Genomic DNA, 17,328 nt, shown 5'->3' with positions numbered 1-17,328 from the left:
TCTTCCACCAGGCCAAAAAACGTGAACCCGAACCCTCCATGAAACCCCCACAGTTCCCCAATAGCTGTCCCTCAACTATTCGAGACCCCTCCCACGATCCCCCCAAGAACAAAAATAAAATTCCCCACCCCCAAGATCCACCCAATGCACCAACATCCTAGAGAATGAACTAAAGAGAAAAATGAAAAAGACAGAAGAAAACAACAATGCAACCCCCCACTCCACAAAAATAAAAAATAAAAAATAAACAAAGGACATCAAGGACAACTAAAGTCATAATAGCAACGCCAACTGTATATGTTTGTGTGCATGTCTGGCACAATTACATGTATGTGTGTGTTCTTGTATGTGTTTATTTGAATGAGTGTGTGTATATGCATGTGTACAAACACCTGCATGGCATCAGCCTCAGGAAAGCATTAGCTGTAAGAACACTCCCCCTCAGTGTCATTCAAACATACTTTTTATTATGTTTTATTTTGACTTTATTTTTGACTTTTAACTTTGACCATCATTCTGTCTCCCGCACAGCAACTCCACTCCCACTTGTCTCCAATTCCAATTCCACATCCCAACCCTCAGCTTCCCTCAGCCCATCGCACCTATCTCTACTGGACACCCTCTTCGGATTTATAAGCAACATACCTGTATATCTTTCAACTATGCTGTGATGTTTAACGTACAATTTCAATCTAATCAAATAGAATCCACAGATTGCGAGTTGAAGATAAATACTTTTACTAAGAGTATCAGTATATTAGTTATTGACTGACCCGGTCTCTCCAAATCTCTTAACAGTACTTTTTCTAGGGTCAATTAAATCAATGCTATGCATTTTGCTAAAGCACAAAGTCTTGAATCTAGCTTTGTTTTATATATCAACTCAAACATCCTCTACCATGGAATCAGTACATCAAAAATCTCTTCACAACTATTTGGCAATCTGTATGGCACAGTTGTCAACATCCTGGTCCTCAAATGAAACTGGTATACATTTATTTTTTTAAATATTTTTATTCCGCCGCAATTTATGATCTTTTATATTGGGATGACAGACCATTTTCCTCCCCCTCCCACTGCCACCTGCCTCCTCCATTTTTGGGGTAATGTTGATAACCCCATGAAGGACATAACTCTACCATTCCAATTTACAAAATACCATTTTCAAACATTTTTCCCATAAATACAGGTATTTTATCAATAAGCACATTTGTGTTCAGCCATCATATTTGTTGTAATATTTGTTCTATATTTTCAGGGGGGTGAAATTGAAATTGTAGCCAGCTTTGCAATGCTTGTTTGAAAAGGAGAAATACTTTGAATAAAGTATCATTTTCAATTAATCGAAAATGAGACATGGCAATCTGCACAAAGGCAACAAGGCCATTTTTAAACAACGGATGTTCTTTTCTTCGTAATCTACTTGAGAACCATTTAGGGTTCAAGTAAAACTTTTGAATAAGTGAAGCTTTTAGAGAGAGTGTAACGCTGTTCGTCTGAGGAAGGAGGAGTAGACTAAAGCGCAGCGTGGCACTTGTTCATGATGTTTATTATAACCTGAACACTAAAACAAATGTGGAACAAAACGCAACAGTTCTGTCAGGTACTCACACAAAACAGAAAACAACTACCCGCTCCCATAGTGGGAAAACAGGCTACCTAAGTATGGTTCTCAATCAGAGACAACGATTGCCAGCTGCCTCTGATTGGGAACCATACCAGGCCAAACACATAACAATACAAAACCTAGACCCCAACTCACACCCTGACCAAACTAAAACAGAGACATAAAAAAGGAACTAAGGTCAGGACGTGACAGAGAGGTTTAGTGCTCTTATATTTAATCATCTCAACCCACCCAATTCATATTTATTATATAGATAGGCACACTTTGTTTTGTCTGGTTTAGCATCACAGATAAAGCAACATTTTTTGCTCATATGATTTTAAAAACAAATCATTAGGAGGAGGCAGCCCCATAAGTGAGTAAATTGAGATATGACTAAGTGTCAGTGTATGCGCTACTGGTGTTGAAGTCAGGTGCAGGAGAACAGAGAGTTGTGATCAGGCACACACTTTTTTCGGCAGAAGCAAACAACAGACAGACACAACAGTGTCCAACAAACCTCCAGCCAAAGGCAAATGTGCAAAGCAAGACAAAGTCACAAATAAGCAAAAATGTTTAACAATTAAACATACTCCGGGTTGATACATAGTACCCGGGGGAAAAACCAGCTAGGCGAGACAATACAAAACACGTAACAATCCCACAAAAAGACATAGGGGGGAACAAAGGAAAATATATGCAGTTGATTAGGGAATGTAAACCACGTGTGCGGGGAACAAGTCAAAACAAATGGAACAATGGAAAATGGAGAGGCGATGGCTAGAAGGCCGGTGACGTCGACTGCCGAACTCCGCACGAACAAGAATGGGAGCCGACTTTGAAGTCGAAGTCGTGACAGTACCCACCCCTTGACGTGCGGCTCCAGCAGCGTGCTGACACCGGCCTCGTGGACGACCCGGAGGGCGAGGCGCCGTGCAATCCGGACGGAAACTGTGGAACTCCCACAGTATTTCAGGGTCCAACACGTCCGCCACCGGAACCCAGCACCTCTCCTCCGGACCGTACCCCTCCCACTCCACGGGGTACTGAAGGCCCCCCTCCCGATGTCTTGAATCCAGGATGGAACAGACTGAGTACGCCGGGGCCTCCTCGATGTCCAGAGGAGGCGGAGGAACCTCCCGCACCTCAGACTCCTGGAGCGGACCAACCACCACCGGACTGAGGAGAGACACATGGAACGAGGGGTTAACAGTTGCCGGGTAGCCGTGTTGACGGTTGCCAGGTAGAGACCCAGCTGCAACGAGAAACCCTGGCAGCGTGCAGCCGTCCCATCGTACTCCCGGGGAAGGGCGAGACAAATCCCACTAGGACCGGTTGCGGGGGGGCGAGTAGTGGGGACCCCGGTTGTGCTGGCGGAGCCGCTGGAGGTTCTCCCTGTCACTCGCAGCAGTCCATGGTTTGAACGACGCAGTCCATGGCGGCGCCGAGATGATGAAGCATTGCTGCGTGCTCCCGGGCGCACTCGTCGACCCCTATACCAGGGGCACCTGCTTCTGCTGACTCCATATTCGGGTGTGGAATTATGTAAGCGGTGCAGGGAAGTCAGGTGCAGGAGAGCAGAAATGAGTAACAGCCGGAGCACTTTAATGATGCAAAAACATACGGCACCCAGAACAGCAATATACGGGTTGAAACAACCCTTCGCCAACCAGTCAGAAATGTACAAAACACTTACAACAAACACTTCCACACACAGACATGGGGGGAACAGAGGGTTATATCCACGTCAAATAATGAGGGAATGTAAACCAGGTGTGTAGGAAAACAAGGCAAAACAAATGGAAAATGAAAGGTGGATCGGTGATGACTAGATGACCGGTGACGTCGACAGCCGAACTCCGCCCGAACAAGGAGAGGAACCGACTTCGGCGGAAGTCGTGACAACCCCATAACACCATCTATGTAATGTGTCCGTTAATGAAAGGATGCCAGTTCTGATTTATGCTCAGTCTGCAGCTTTAAAGCTTGAAATTTAGAACCTGTTTTGTGCTTACGTTCTACTCCTTGTACTCTGTGTCATTGCCAAACATTCTTCGGCATGACAAGGATTGGGAAGGAATGGAATGTTAGTAAAAACAGACTTGGTTTTTCCAGGCTACAGCTTCGATACTGTAACATACTCAAAAGTAGTTCAAACAGATGCTCCTAAATTAAAATGTCAAGGATTATTCTCTTGAATTTCTTTAAATATGATCCTAAAATCATATTGAAAACAACAGGGTTGTGGGCCATCAATAAATGGTCTGACACCTGTCCCAAACTACCGAAGAATGAAGTTAGCCCCCTTGGCTATTCTTTTGAGAGAATAGCACAGGATGCTGCTATTTTTGTTGCAGAATCTTTGCAGAGTCCCACAGCTGTCAAATGCGAGAGGAGACATTAATATACTCTAGTTCTCCAGCAGGAGACAATGAAAGGTTATAGTAAATGCCTGTGTGTCAAAAAAATACAAAAATAAATAATCAATGGCTCAACTACCATCAAATATTTAACAAAGAACAGTGAGAGAGGGAGCAAGTAAAGTAAAAAAAACAGTAGATCACACTGAATTCCCAAGGCCTCTATGGACTTTTTTTGTTTAGTTGTCAGTAAAGCACTTTGCCACTTTGGAAGCATTTAAAAAAATAAATACATCCTGGTTTTCCAGAGGAGAGACCGTTAATACACAAGGTATACTGGGCATGTGTATTACTATTTCATATGGACAGTCTATTTTAATTCTGGACTCCAAACCTCATGGTGTTATAAGGAGAAATAAAGAGGTCAGCAGGATCAAACCAGGGTTGTAAACTAGATTTAATACTGAATACGTAGAATCAGAAACAAACCAAATGTTATTTTATAAGCTAATTACGACATGGCAGTAGAGCCTTTGTGTTAGATACAGTAACTAATATCTCAAGTACTCAGCCAAATAGGAAAGCTACAATGTGCTGATGGTAAGTACATCTAGACTCCATGCAATGCAATTGATTAATTTGAGGGTAAGACCCTTCATCTCAATTTCTGCCTAAAATGACATAACCAAATCTGTCTGTTGCTCAGGACCTGAAGCAAGTATATGCATTTTCTTGATACTACTTGAAAGGAAATACTTTGAAGTGTGTGAAGATATGAAATTAATGTAGGATAATATAACACAATATATCTGGTAAAAATATTTTAAAAGATAACAAAAACAGGCATTTTCTAGTTCTATTTTTGTTGCATCATCTTTGAAATGCAAAAGAAAGGTCATACATTGAGATAGGAAGCTGGTGATAATTGAGATGTTGTCGGCAAGAGGGAAACAGTGTGTGCAAAGTTTCAGACTGATACGTTCAAGAATGAAAGAGCTACATAATAGATTGTATGACGTAGTCCAGGTTTCCCTCACGAGCCCAAAAGTACCCAAGTGGCCGAATGAGTCAATTGATACATTTCCAAGTACATAACTATAGAGAACATACAAAAATTAAATGGTATACAGAGAGCGAGGTTAGTAAAACATCAGGGGATTACTAACCACTGGTCCTGGGAACCATCATTACGTGCACCTGCGCTTCATCATTAAGCACACCTGGACTTCATTACCTCACTCATTACCTCCCCTTTATCTGGCACATTCCTTAGGTTCCTACCCAGGCAGTATCATTTATGTTGTTCATGTCTAGAGTGTACTCCTACATTTTATTGTTCCATGGTTCTTGTTATATTAAACTTACCACCTGCTTCTCGACTCCCAGTGTCTACGTTACAAAATATCTATAAACATATTATATAGAGTATGGGGAACACAATCACTAAAATGAAATAAGTGGACCAATAGGCAATAAGACACTCAAAAACCACAGCCACAACAAATCATAGCCAACATACTGTAACACATGCAATTGCATTAGCATGAAAAGCAAAAATGTTTTTTTTACTTACTGACTCTCCCGGTCAATTTCTGCAATAATCTCATCCACATTTCTATGCTTGGACTTTAGTCTATCCACTTTTAGTAGCCATGTTGTACTTTTTGAATGTTTTGAAAAGTTTGTAGAAGAAAGCGAACCGCTGCATAACATAAACGTCCCTGTGTCCTGTTGATTTTCAATTGAGAGTGAATCGTGTTACACAGAGGTCTGGCATAACAGCCATTTGTCCTACAAAGGGCAATCACATACTCATAGAAAACTAGCTAGATAGCCAATGAGCTGGGCTATGTTTCAAAACGATAGGTGGTCATTGGACCAAGACACTGTCAATCAAGTGAACACCACCTGTCTCATTGGTGTGTAATGATGGCTGACCTTCATGGGCAAATTGACGTGTTGTGTAGCCAATGCGTAATATAGAATGATGAAACAAAGTTTGGTTACCTTGTACATTATCTGAGGATTGCACAGAAACTGAACTTGACTGGGTGAGACAAGGTTTAGCCGATTCAATTTCATAAATTGTTTTGTTGCAAGTTAAAAGAGTCAGAATGAATTTGAAATGCTGCATACAACATGGATCGTGTTAGGATATAAGCATTTATTTTATCAAACAAAAATACACTACATTTTATCTCTGGGACCCTCAGGATGACAAATCAGAGCAAGAGTACTGAATGTAAGAACATTATTTACCGTCAGAGGGGAATATATCAAACTAGTTTCCTTGACAAAAGTGTTTTGTTGTCCATCACTATCCTCAAACAATAGCATGGTATTTTTTTAGCAGTAATAGCTACTGTAAATTGGATAGTGCAGTTACATGAACAATCATTTAAGCTTTTTGAAGATATAAGACATGTCTATGGCCGGGACAGTTGGCTGCCATTCCAGTCAAATATTGCACATTGAGCAGCAACTGTCTGGAATTTGGGACACTGATCCAGTAGAGGATTGTTTTGTATACTCAGTGGAGATCAGTTAATATAATTGGATCCATTTTATTTCCCTCATAATCTTAAACTAACCAGGGGTAGGCCTGAGCTTTTTTCAATTTTCTTCAATTAAAGGTAAGCCTATGGCATACCCTTTCATACCCCCTCATACCCCCTCAATTCGAGTCTTGGTTTGAACTTAAAATGAATATCCCTTCACTGAAATGGAGGTAGGCTTTTTAAAGAGTGCATGGTGGGTGGAGTAATTGACAGACACATTTACAGACATAGCAGCATATAGCCTAATTTCATCTTTCAAACAGGGATGCCTACCTCTTATTTCTTAAATAGGAACGAATAAGACCCAACACACAGCCCTCTTGTTGTTAGTAAAGTAAACATTGTTAAAATGAATTATGCCTACTTGAATTTGCATACCTTCAGCACCATGAGCTGTCCATTTCTGATTGATTGATTGCCGTGGCTGCTGCTTCAAGTGTCAGCACCACAATGTAAGTAACTCGAATCTGGCTTATTGTAAGGTCAATAACTCTGATAAATAGCAAGAAACATATTGTTTTTAATAAAATCAAATGTAGTAGTAGCAAGCTATCAAATTTGACCTTGGGTCCTCCTTCTCCTTCTCATCCTCACACTCTCCTTCTCAAACTGAACAGAACATAGGCTAGTCCGCACATTTTTTTAAACTAGGTCTAATCAACAATTATATTTGGAAGAAACCTCTGACCCCATTGGATAAGCAGCACAACGTTTTTGATCAGCAAGATCAGAGTAGGCCGGGGCTCAGGGTTGGAATATCCTTTGCAGTGTATAATGCAGCCTAGTTTTATTACACTATCCCAGCAGATATTCTAGAAATAAAACTTTGTTCTGTGCTGCTCCATACATGCTCTTCATAGCCTATTGATTGAGACCACATGAAATAGCCTATAGGCTAATGGGGATCCTAAGTATGTTTTATTCACTGCTATAGCACACTCTGCCAACCCGGATGTCCTAGCTGTCTGAATCCTGGCTTAGGAAAGCCACCAAAAACCCTGAACTTTCCATCCCTATCTATAACATTTTCCGACAAGATAGGACTGCCAAAGGGGGTGGAGTTGCAATCTACTGCAGAGATAGCCTGCAGAGTTCTGTCTTACTATCCAGGTCTGTACTCAAACAATTTGAACTTCTACTTTTAAAAATCCACCTTTCTAGAAACAAGTATAGACCACCTTGCTATAGACCACCTTCTGCCCCCAGCTGTGCCCTGGAGACCATATGTGAATTGATTGCCCACCATCTATCTTCAGAGCTCGTGCCGTTAGGTGACTTAAACTGGGACATGCTTAACACCCCGGCCAACCTACAATCTAAGCTTGATGCCCTCAATCTCACACAAATTATCAATGGACCTACCAGGTACAACCCCAAATCCGTAAACACAGGTACCCTCATAGATATCATCCTGACCAACATGCCCTCCAAATACACATCTGCTGTCTTCAACCAGGATCTCAGCGATCACTGCCTCATTGCTTGCGTTCGTAATGGGTCTGCGGTCAAATGACCACCCCTCATCACTGTCAAACGCTCCCTAAAACACTTCAGCGATCAGGTCTTTCTAATCGACCTGGCCCGGGTATCCTGGAAGCATAATGACCTCATTCCGTCAGTAGAAGATGCCTGGTTATTAATTAAAAGTGCTTTCCTGACAATCTTAAATAAGCATGCCCCATTCAAAAAATGTTGAACAAGGAATAGATATAGCCCGTGGTTCACTCCAGACCTGACTGCTCTTGACAGGCACAAAAACATCCTGTGGCGTACGGCATTAGCATCAAATAGCCCCCGCATAATGCAACGTTTCAGGGAAGATAGGAACCAAAATACACAGGCAGTTAGGAAATCAAAGGCTAGCTTTTTCAAACAGAAATTTGCATCTTGCAGCACAAACTCCAAAATGTTCTGGGACACTGTAAAGTCCATGGAAAATAAGAGCACCTCCTCCCAGCTACCCACTGCACTGAGGCTAGGAAACACTGTCACCACCGATAAATCCACAATAATTGAGCATTTCAATGCACATTTTTCAACGGATGGCCATGCTTTCGACCTGGCCACCCCTACCCCGGTCAACAGTCCTGCACCCCACAGCAACTTGCCCAGCCTCCCCATTTCTCCACCAGATAGCTGATGTTCTGAAAGAGCTGCAAATCTGGACCCCTACAAATCAGCAGGGCTAGACAATCCCGACCCTCTCTTTCTAAAATGATCAGCCGAAATTGTTGCAACCCCTATTTCTAGCCTGTTCAACCTCTCTTTCGTACCATCTGAGATCCCCAACGATTGGAAAGCTGCCGTGGTCATGCCCCTTTTCAAACGGAGAGACCCTCTAGACCCAAACTGCTACACACCTATATCCATCCTACCCTACCTTTCTAAGGTCTTCGATACCAAGTTAACAAACAGATCCCTGACCATTTTGAATCCCACTGTACCTTCTACGCTATGCAATCTGGTTTCAGAGCTGTTCATGGGTGCACCTCAGCCATGCTCAAGGTCCTAAACGATATCATAACCACCATTGATAAGAGACAATACTGTGCAGCTGTATTCATCGACCTGGCCAAGGCTTTAGTCTCTGTCAATCACCACATTCTTATTGGCACTCTAAACAGCCTTGGTTTCTCAAATGACTGTCTCGCCTGGTTCACCAACTACTTCTCAGATAGAGTTCAGTGTGTCAAATCGGAGGGCCTGTTGTCCGGACCTCTAGCAGTCTATGGGGATGCCACAGCGTTCAATTCTCAGGCCGACTCTTTTCTCTGTATACATCAATGATGTCGCTCTTGCTGCTGGTAACTCTCTAATCCACCTCTATGCAGACGACACCATTCTGTATACTTCTGGCCCTTCTTTGGACACTGGGTTAACTAACCTCCAGACGAGCTTCAATGCCATAAAACTCTCCTTCCATGGCCTCCAACTGCTCTTAAATGCAAGTAAAACTAAATGCATGCTCTTAAACCGATCGCTTCCTGCATCTGCCTGCCCGTCCAGCATCACTACTCTGGACGGTTCTGACTTAGAATATGTGGGCAACTACAAACACCTAGGTGTCTGGTTAGACTGTAAACTCTTCTTCAAGACTCACATTTAGCATCTCCAATCCAAAATTAAATCTAAAATTGGCTTCCTATTTCTCAACAAAGCATCCTTCACTCATGTTGCCAAACATACCCTCGTAAAACTGACTATCCTACCAATCATTGACTTTGGCGATGTCATTTACAAAATAGCCTCCAACACTCTACTCAGCAAATTGGATGCAGTCTATCACAATGCCATCCGTTTTGTCACCAAAGCCCCATATACTACCCACCACTGCGACCTATATGCTCTCGTTGGCTGGCACTCGCTTCATATTCGTTGCCAAACCCTCTGGCTCCAGGTCATCTATAAGTCTTTGCTAGGTAAAACCCCACCTTATCTCAGCTTACTAGTCACCATAGCAGCACCCACCCGTAGCATGCGCTCCAGCAGGTATATTTCACTGGTCACCCCCAAAGCCAATTCCTACTTTGGTTGCCTTTCCTTCCAGTTCTCTGCTGCCAATGACTGGAACAAATTGCAAAAATCACTGAAGCTGGAGACCCATATCTCCCTCACTAACTTTAAGCACCAGCTGTCAGAGCAGCTCACAGATCACTGCACCTGTACATTGCCCATCTGTAAATAGCCCATCCAGCTACCTCATCCCCGTAGTTTTATTTATTTATTTGCTCCTTGGCACCCCAGTATCTCTACTTGCACATTCATCTTCTGCACATCTGTCACTCCAGTGTTGAATTAATAAATTGTAATTATTTTGCCACTATGGCTTATTTATTGCCTTACCTCCCTTATCTTACCTCATTTGCACACACTGTATATATATATTATTTTCTCTATTTTGTTGACTGTATGTTTGTTTATTCCATGTGTAACTTTGTGTTGTTGTTTGTGTCGCCCTGCCTGTTACGGTTTTCTTCTAACTCCTCCTCTGACGAAGAGGTGTCGCAAGGATCGGACAAAAATGCGGCGTGGTAATTTTCATACACGTTTAATGAATGAATAAACACGAACAATACAAAACAGCAAACGTAACGTGAAAACCTAAACAGCCTATCTGGTGACAACAAACACAGAGACAGGAACAATCACCCACGAAACACTCAAAGAATATGGCTGCCTAAATATGGTTCCCAATCAGAGACAACGATAAACACCTGCCTCTGATTGAGAACCACTCCAGACAGCCATAGACTATGCTAGATACCCCAACTAAGCCACAAACCCAATACCTAACAAAACCCCAAGACAAAACACACCACAATAAACCCATGTCACACCCTGGCCTGACCAAAATAATAAAGAAAACACAAAATACTAAGACCAGGGCGTGACACTGCCTTGCTTTTTCTTGGCCAGGTCGCAGTTGTAAATTAGAACTTGTTCTCAACTAAATAAAGGTGAAATAAAAAATAAATAAAATAAAATATTTTAATAACTATTGACAAAAGGCATTTCGACTTTTCATTTTTCATTAATTTATAAATATTTCTAAAAACAAAATTCCACTTTGAAATGATGGGATATTGTGTGTAATACATTCAAGCTATAACACAACACAATGTGGAAAGGGGTGTGAATACTTTCTGAAGGCACTGTGCATAGCTACCTCGATTACCTCATACCCACATGCACACCAGCTTGGTACTGTTACTCTCTGTGTATAGCCATGTTATTTTTAATCATCATTGTTATTCCTTATACCCTGTGTATTTTTGTTGTCACTGTCTATTTACTATTTATTTTTTATCTTTAATTCTGCATTGTTAAAAAATACCTATATGTAAGCAATTCACTGTTTGTCTACACCTTTTGTTTTACGAAGCATTTGACAAATAATATTAGATTAGATGTGCCCTGGGCCACCTTTTTTAGTATAAAATTGACCAAACAGTAACTGATAGAAAATTACTGGATTACCCAGCTGGCAGAGTTGGTTAAACTCTCTCTCACACACACACACACACACACACACACACACACACACACACACACACACACACACACACACACACACACACACACACACACACACACACACACACACACACACACACACACACACACACACACACACACACACACACGCGCAGAGCTCTCACTGCAGTTTGATAAATATTTCCTGGCATTCTCACTGAGCAGGTTTTCCTTTTTCCTGTGTCTCTTCCTTTGAGATGGAGTCCATTACTTCTCTGTGGGCCAATTTCACCCTTTCAGAGTTTGTTGGCCTCTTTGATTACAGGGGAAATGGCCTGTCCTTCACAGAAGCCATTAAACCTGACACAATTTGAATCGCTCTGTCTTACGACCAGAAGGAGGATTGGAGGAGGACTCCCAGCCTGGATTACAGTGTCCATGTTAGGACAGCCTCAGTCAAAAGGTACATGAGCATTGGTCCAACTGGAGGTGTCAAAAATAAATATATGCACCTCCCTCCCCAACGTTACAATTATTTCCACATGACACTCCACTTGTACTATGACAATAAACTGTACACCATCCCCTCATAAAATTAAGTCAAAACGAATGATTTAGCACCCAAAATAGCAATAACTGTAGAAATCCTGTATTTATAAGCGTGGATATCAACTCAGTCCAGCTTTAAACTTACTCTTAAAAGTTGTAATAGTTGAAGACACAAGGTACAATTTCAAAATTATCAGCGGGGGGGGGGGGGGGGTTCCCCAATGCTGGAAAGGGGCCCCGAGTGGAAAGGTTTGCACTAGTTCAGGTAGGATAATTTTATTGCCCCTGATGCCATACTAATGTAATTAACTGTATAACATCTGTGTGTTTTTTTAAAGTGAGGTGAGCCAGAACAAAAAATGCCGTAATAAAAGATCAAATCAAATTTTATTTGTCACATACATATGGTTAGCAGATGTTAACCTGTTGATGCTCTGGGGGCGCTATTTCATTTTTGGATGAAAAACGTTCCCGTTTTAAACAAGATATTTTGTCACAAAAAGATGCTCGACTATGCATATAATTGATAGCATTCGAAAGAAAACACTCTGACGTGTCCAGAACTACCAAGATATTTTCTGTGCGTGCCCTAGAACGTGAGCTTCAGGCAAAAGCAAGATGAGACGGCATCCAGGAAATGAGCAGGATTTTTGAGGCTCTGTTTTCCATTGTCTCCTTATATGGCTGTGAATGCGAGAGCAATGAGCCTGCCCTTTCTGTCGTTTCCCCAAGGTGTCTGCAGCATTGTGACGTATTTGTAGGTAGATCATTGGAAGATTGACCATAAGAGACCACATTTACCAGGTGTCCGCCCGGTGTCCTGCGCCGAAATTGGTGCGCAAAAGTCACCTGCCAGTATTTTTCCATGGGATACAGAGAGGAAAGCAAGCTTCCACGAACTGCATATCAATGAAGAGATATGTGAAAAAACACCTTGAGGATTGATTCCAAACAATGTTTGCCATGTTTCGGTCGATATTATGTAGTTAATCCGGAAAATGCTATGCTAGCTTTGCATACTCTTACACAAATTAGTCAATTTCTATGGTTCAAAAGCATATTTTGAAAATCTGAGATGACAGTGTTGTTAAGAAAAGGCTAAGCTTGAGAGCAGACGCATTATTTTCATTTTATTTGCGATTTTCAGAAATCGTTAACGTTGCGTTATGCTAATGAGCCTGAGGCTTTAGTCACAAACCCGGATCCGGGATGGGGAGTTTCAAGAAGTTAACTTCTTGAAACTCCCCAAACCGGATCCGGGTTTGTGACTAAGCCTCAGGCTCATTAGCATAACGCAACGTTAACGATTTCTGAAAATCGCAAATAAAATTAAAATAATGCGTTTGCTCTCAAGCTTAGCCTTTTCTTAACAACACTGTCATCTCAGATTTTCAAAATATGCTTTTGAACCATAGAAATGGACTAATTTGTGTAAGAGTATGCAAAGCTAGCACAGCATTTTGTGTAGCATGTAGCACGCAACATTTTCACAAAAGCCAGATAACCAAATAAATAAAATCATTTACCTTTGAAGAGCTTCTGATGTTTTCAATGAGGAGACTCTCAGTCACATACCAGATGCGCAGTGTTTCCTGAAAGCGTCTGTGTGTAGGAGAAATCGTTCCGTTTTCTACATTGCGCCTGGCTACTGAAACGAACCGAAAATGCAGTCACCTACAACGTAAAACTTTTTCCGGATTAACTACATAATATCGACCGAAACATGGCAAACGTTGTTTGGAATCAGTCCTCAAGGTGTTTTTTCACATATCTCTTCATTGACATGCAGTTCGTGGAAGCTTGCTTTCCTCTCTGTATCCCTTGGAAAAATACTGGCAGGTGACTTTTGCGCACCAATTTCGGCGCAGGACACCGGGCGGACACGTGGTAAATGTGGTCTCTTATGGTCAATCTTCCAATGATCTGCCTACAAATACGTCACAATGCTGCAGACACCTTGGGGAAACGACAGAAAGGGTTGATTCATTCCTCTTGCGTTCACAGCCATATAAGGAGATCATGAAAGACAGAGCCTCAAAAATCCTTGTCATTTCCTGGATGCCATCTCATCTTGGTTTTGCCTGAAGCTCACGTTAAAGGGCACGCACAGAGAAGATCTTTGTATTTCTGGACACGTCAGAGTGTTTTCTTTCGAACAGTAGCAATTATATGCATAGTCGAGCATCTTTTTGTGACAAAATATCTTGTTTAAAACGGGAACGTTTTTCATCCAAAAATGAAATAGCGCCACCATAGATGTAAGAGGTTAATGCGAGTGTAGCGAAATGCTTGTGCTTCTAGTTCCGACAATGCAGTAATAACCAACAAGTAATCTAACTAACAATTGCAAAACTACTGTCTTATACACAAGTGTAAGGGGATAAAGAATATGGACATAAAGATATATGAATGAGTGATGGTACAGAGCAGCATAGGCAAGATACAGTAGATGGTATCGAGTACACTATATAAATGGGATGAGTATGTAAACAAAGTGTCATAGTTAAAGTTGCTAGTGATACATGTATTACATAAAGATGCAGTAGATGATATAGAGTACAGTATATACGTATATATATGAGATGAATAATGTAGGGTATGTAAACATTATATTAGGTAGCATTGTTTAAAGTGGCTAGTGATATATTTTACATCATTTCCCATTAATTCCCATTATTAAAGTGGCTGGAGTTGAGTCAGTGTGCTGGCAGAATTTCTTCAGCCTTCTGAGTTTGAAGAGGCGCTGCTGCGCCTTCTTCACGATGCTGTCTGTGTGGGTGGACCAATTCAGTTTGTCTGTGATGTGTATGCCGAGGAACTTACTACCCTCTCCACTACTGTTCCATCGATGTGGATAGGGGGGTGTTCCCTCTGCTGTTTCCTGAAGTCCACAATCATCTCCTTAGTTTTGTTGACGTTGAGTGTGAGGTTATTTTCCTGACACCACACTCCGAGGGCCCTCACCTCCTCCCTGTAGGCTGCCTCGTCGTTGTTGGTAATCAAGCCTACCGCTGTTGTGTCGTCCGCAAACTTGATGATTGAGTTGGAGGCGTGCATGGCCATGCAGTCGTGGGTGAACAGGGAGTACAGGAGAGGGCTCAGAATGCACCCTTGTGGGGCCCCAGTGTTGAGGATCAGCGGGGTGGAGATGTTGTTGCCTACCCTCACCACCTGGGGGCGGGCCCGTCAGGAAGTCCAGTACCCAGTTGCACAGGGCGGGGTCGAGACCCAGGGTCTCGAGCTTGATGACGAGCTTGGAGGGTACTATGGTGTTAAATGCCGAGCTCTAGTCGATGAACAGCATTCTCACATAGGTATTCCTCTTGTCCAGATGGGTTAGGGCAGTGTGCAGTGTGGTTGTGAGATTGCATCATCTGTGGACCTATTTGGGCGGTAAGCAAATTGGAGTGGGTCTAGGGTGTCAGGTAGGGTGGAGGTGATATGGTCCTTGACTAGTCTCTCAAAGCACTTCATGATGACGGAAGTGAGTGCTACGGGGCGGTAGTCATTTAGCTCAGTTACCTTAGCTTTCTTGGGAACAGGAACAATGGTGGCCCTCTTGAAGCATGTGGGAACAGCAGACTGGGATAGGTATTGATTGAATATGTCCGTAAACACGCCAGCCGGTCTGCGCATGCTCTGAAGGCGCGGCTGGGGATGCCGTCTGGGCCTGCAGCCTTGCAAGGTTTAACACGTTTAAATGTTTTACTCACCTCGGCTGCAGTGAAGGAGAGTCTGCATGTTTTCGTTGCAGGCGTTGTCAGTGGCACTGTATTGTCCTCAAAGCGGGCAAAAAAGTGATTTAGTCTGCCTGGGAGCAAGACATCCTGGTCTGTGACTGGGCTGGTTTTCTTTTTGTAATTCGTGATTGACTGTAGACCCTGCCACATACCTCGTGTCTGAGCCGTTGAATTGAGATTCTACTTTGTCTCTATACTGACGCTTAGCTTGTTTGATTGCCTTGCGGAGAGAATAGCTACACTGTTTGTATTCCATCATGTTTCCGTTCACCTTGCCCTGATTAAAAGCAGTGGTTCGCGCTTTCAGTTTCACGCGAATGCTGCCATCAATCCACGGTTTCTGGTTTGGGAATGTTTTAATCGTTGCTATAGGAATGACATCTTCAACGCACATTCTAATGAACTCGCACACCGAATCAGCGTATTCGTCAATGTTGTTGTCTGACGCAATACGAAACATATCCCAGTCCACGTGATGGAAGCAGTCTTGGAGTGTGGAATCAGATTGGTCGGACCAGCATTGGACAGACCTCAGCGTGGAAGCTTCTTGTTTTAGTTTCTGTCTGTAGGCAGGGATCAACAAACTGGAGTCGTGGTCAGCTTTTCCGAAAGGAGGGCGGGGCAGGGCCTTATATGCATCACGGAAGTTAGAATAGCAATGATCCAAGGTTTTGCCAGCCCTGGTTGCGCAATCGATATGCTGATACAATTTAGGGAGTCTTGTTTTCAGATTAGCCTTGTTAAAATCCCCAGCTACAATGAATGCAGCCTCATGATGTATGGATTCCAGTTTGCAAAGTCAAATAAAATTTGTTCAGAGCCATCAATGTGTCTGCTTGGGGGGGAATATATACGGCTGTGATTATAATCGAAGAGAATTCTCTTGGTAGATAATGCGGTCGACATTTGATTGTGAGGAATTCTAAATCAGGTGAACAGAAGGATTTGAGTTCCTGTATGTTTTTGTGATCACACCACGTCTCGTTAGCCATAAGGCATACGCCCCCGCCCCTCTTCTTACCAGAAAGATGTTTGTTTCTGTTGGCGCGATGCGTGGAGAAACCAGGTGGCTGCACCGACTCCGATAGCGTCTCTCCAGTGAGCCATGTTTCTGTGAAGCAAAGAACGTTACAGTCTCTGATGTCCCTCTGGAATGCTACCCTTGCTCGGATTTCATCAACCTTGTTGTCAAGAGACTGGACATTGGCGAGAAGAATGCTAGGGAGTGGTGCACGATGTGCCCGTCTCCGGAGTCTGACCAGAAGACCGCCTCGTTTCCCTCTTTTACGAAGTCGTTTTTTTGGGTCGCCGGCTGGGATCCATTCCGTTGTCCTGGGTGAAAGGCAGAACACAGGATCCGCTTCGCGAAAGTCATATTCTTGGTCGTACTGATGGTGAGTTGACGCTGCTCTTATATTCAGTAGTTCTTCTCGACTGTATGTAATGAAACCTAAGATGACCTGGGGTACTAATGTAAGAAATAACATGTAAAAAAACAAAAAACTGCATAGTTTCCTAGGAACGCGAAGCGAGGCGGCCAT

The sequence above is a fragment of the Oncorhynchus masou genome, chromosome 21, assembly GCF_036934945.1.
Source record: "Oncorhynchus masou masou isolate Uvic2021 chromosome 21, UVic_Omas_1.1, whole genome shotgun sequence".
Taxonomy (NCBI): Eukaryota; Metazoa; Chordata; class Actinopteri; order Salmoniformes; family Salmonidae; genus Oncorhynchus; species Oncorhynchus masou.
Note: the sequence above shows the minus strand (reverse complement) of the source record.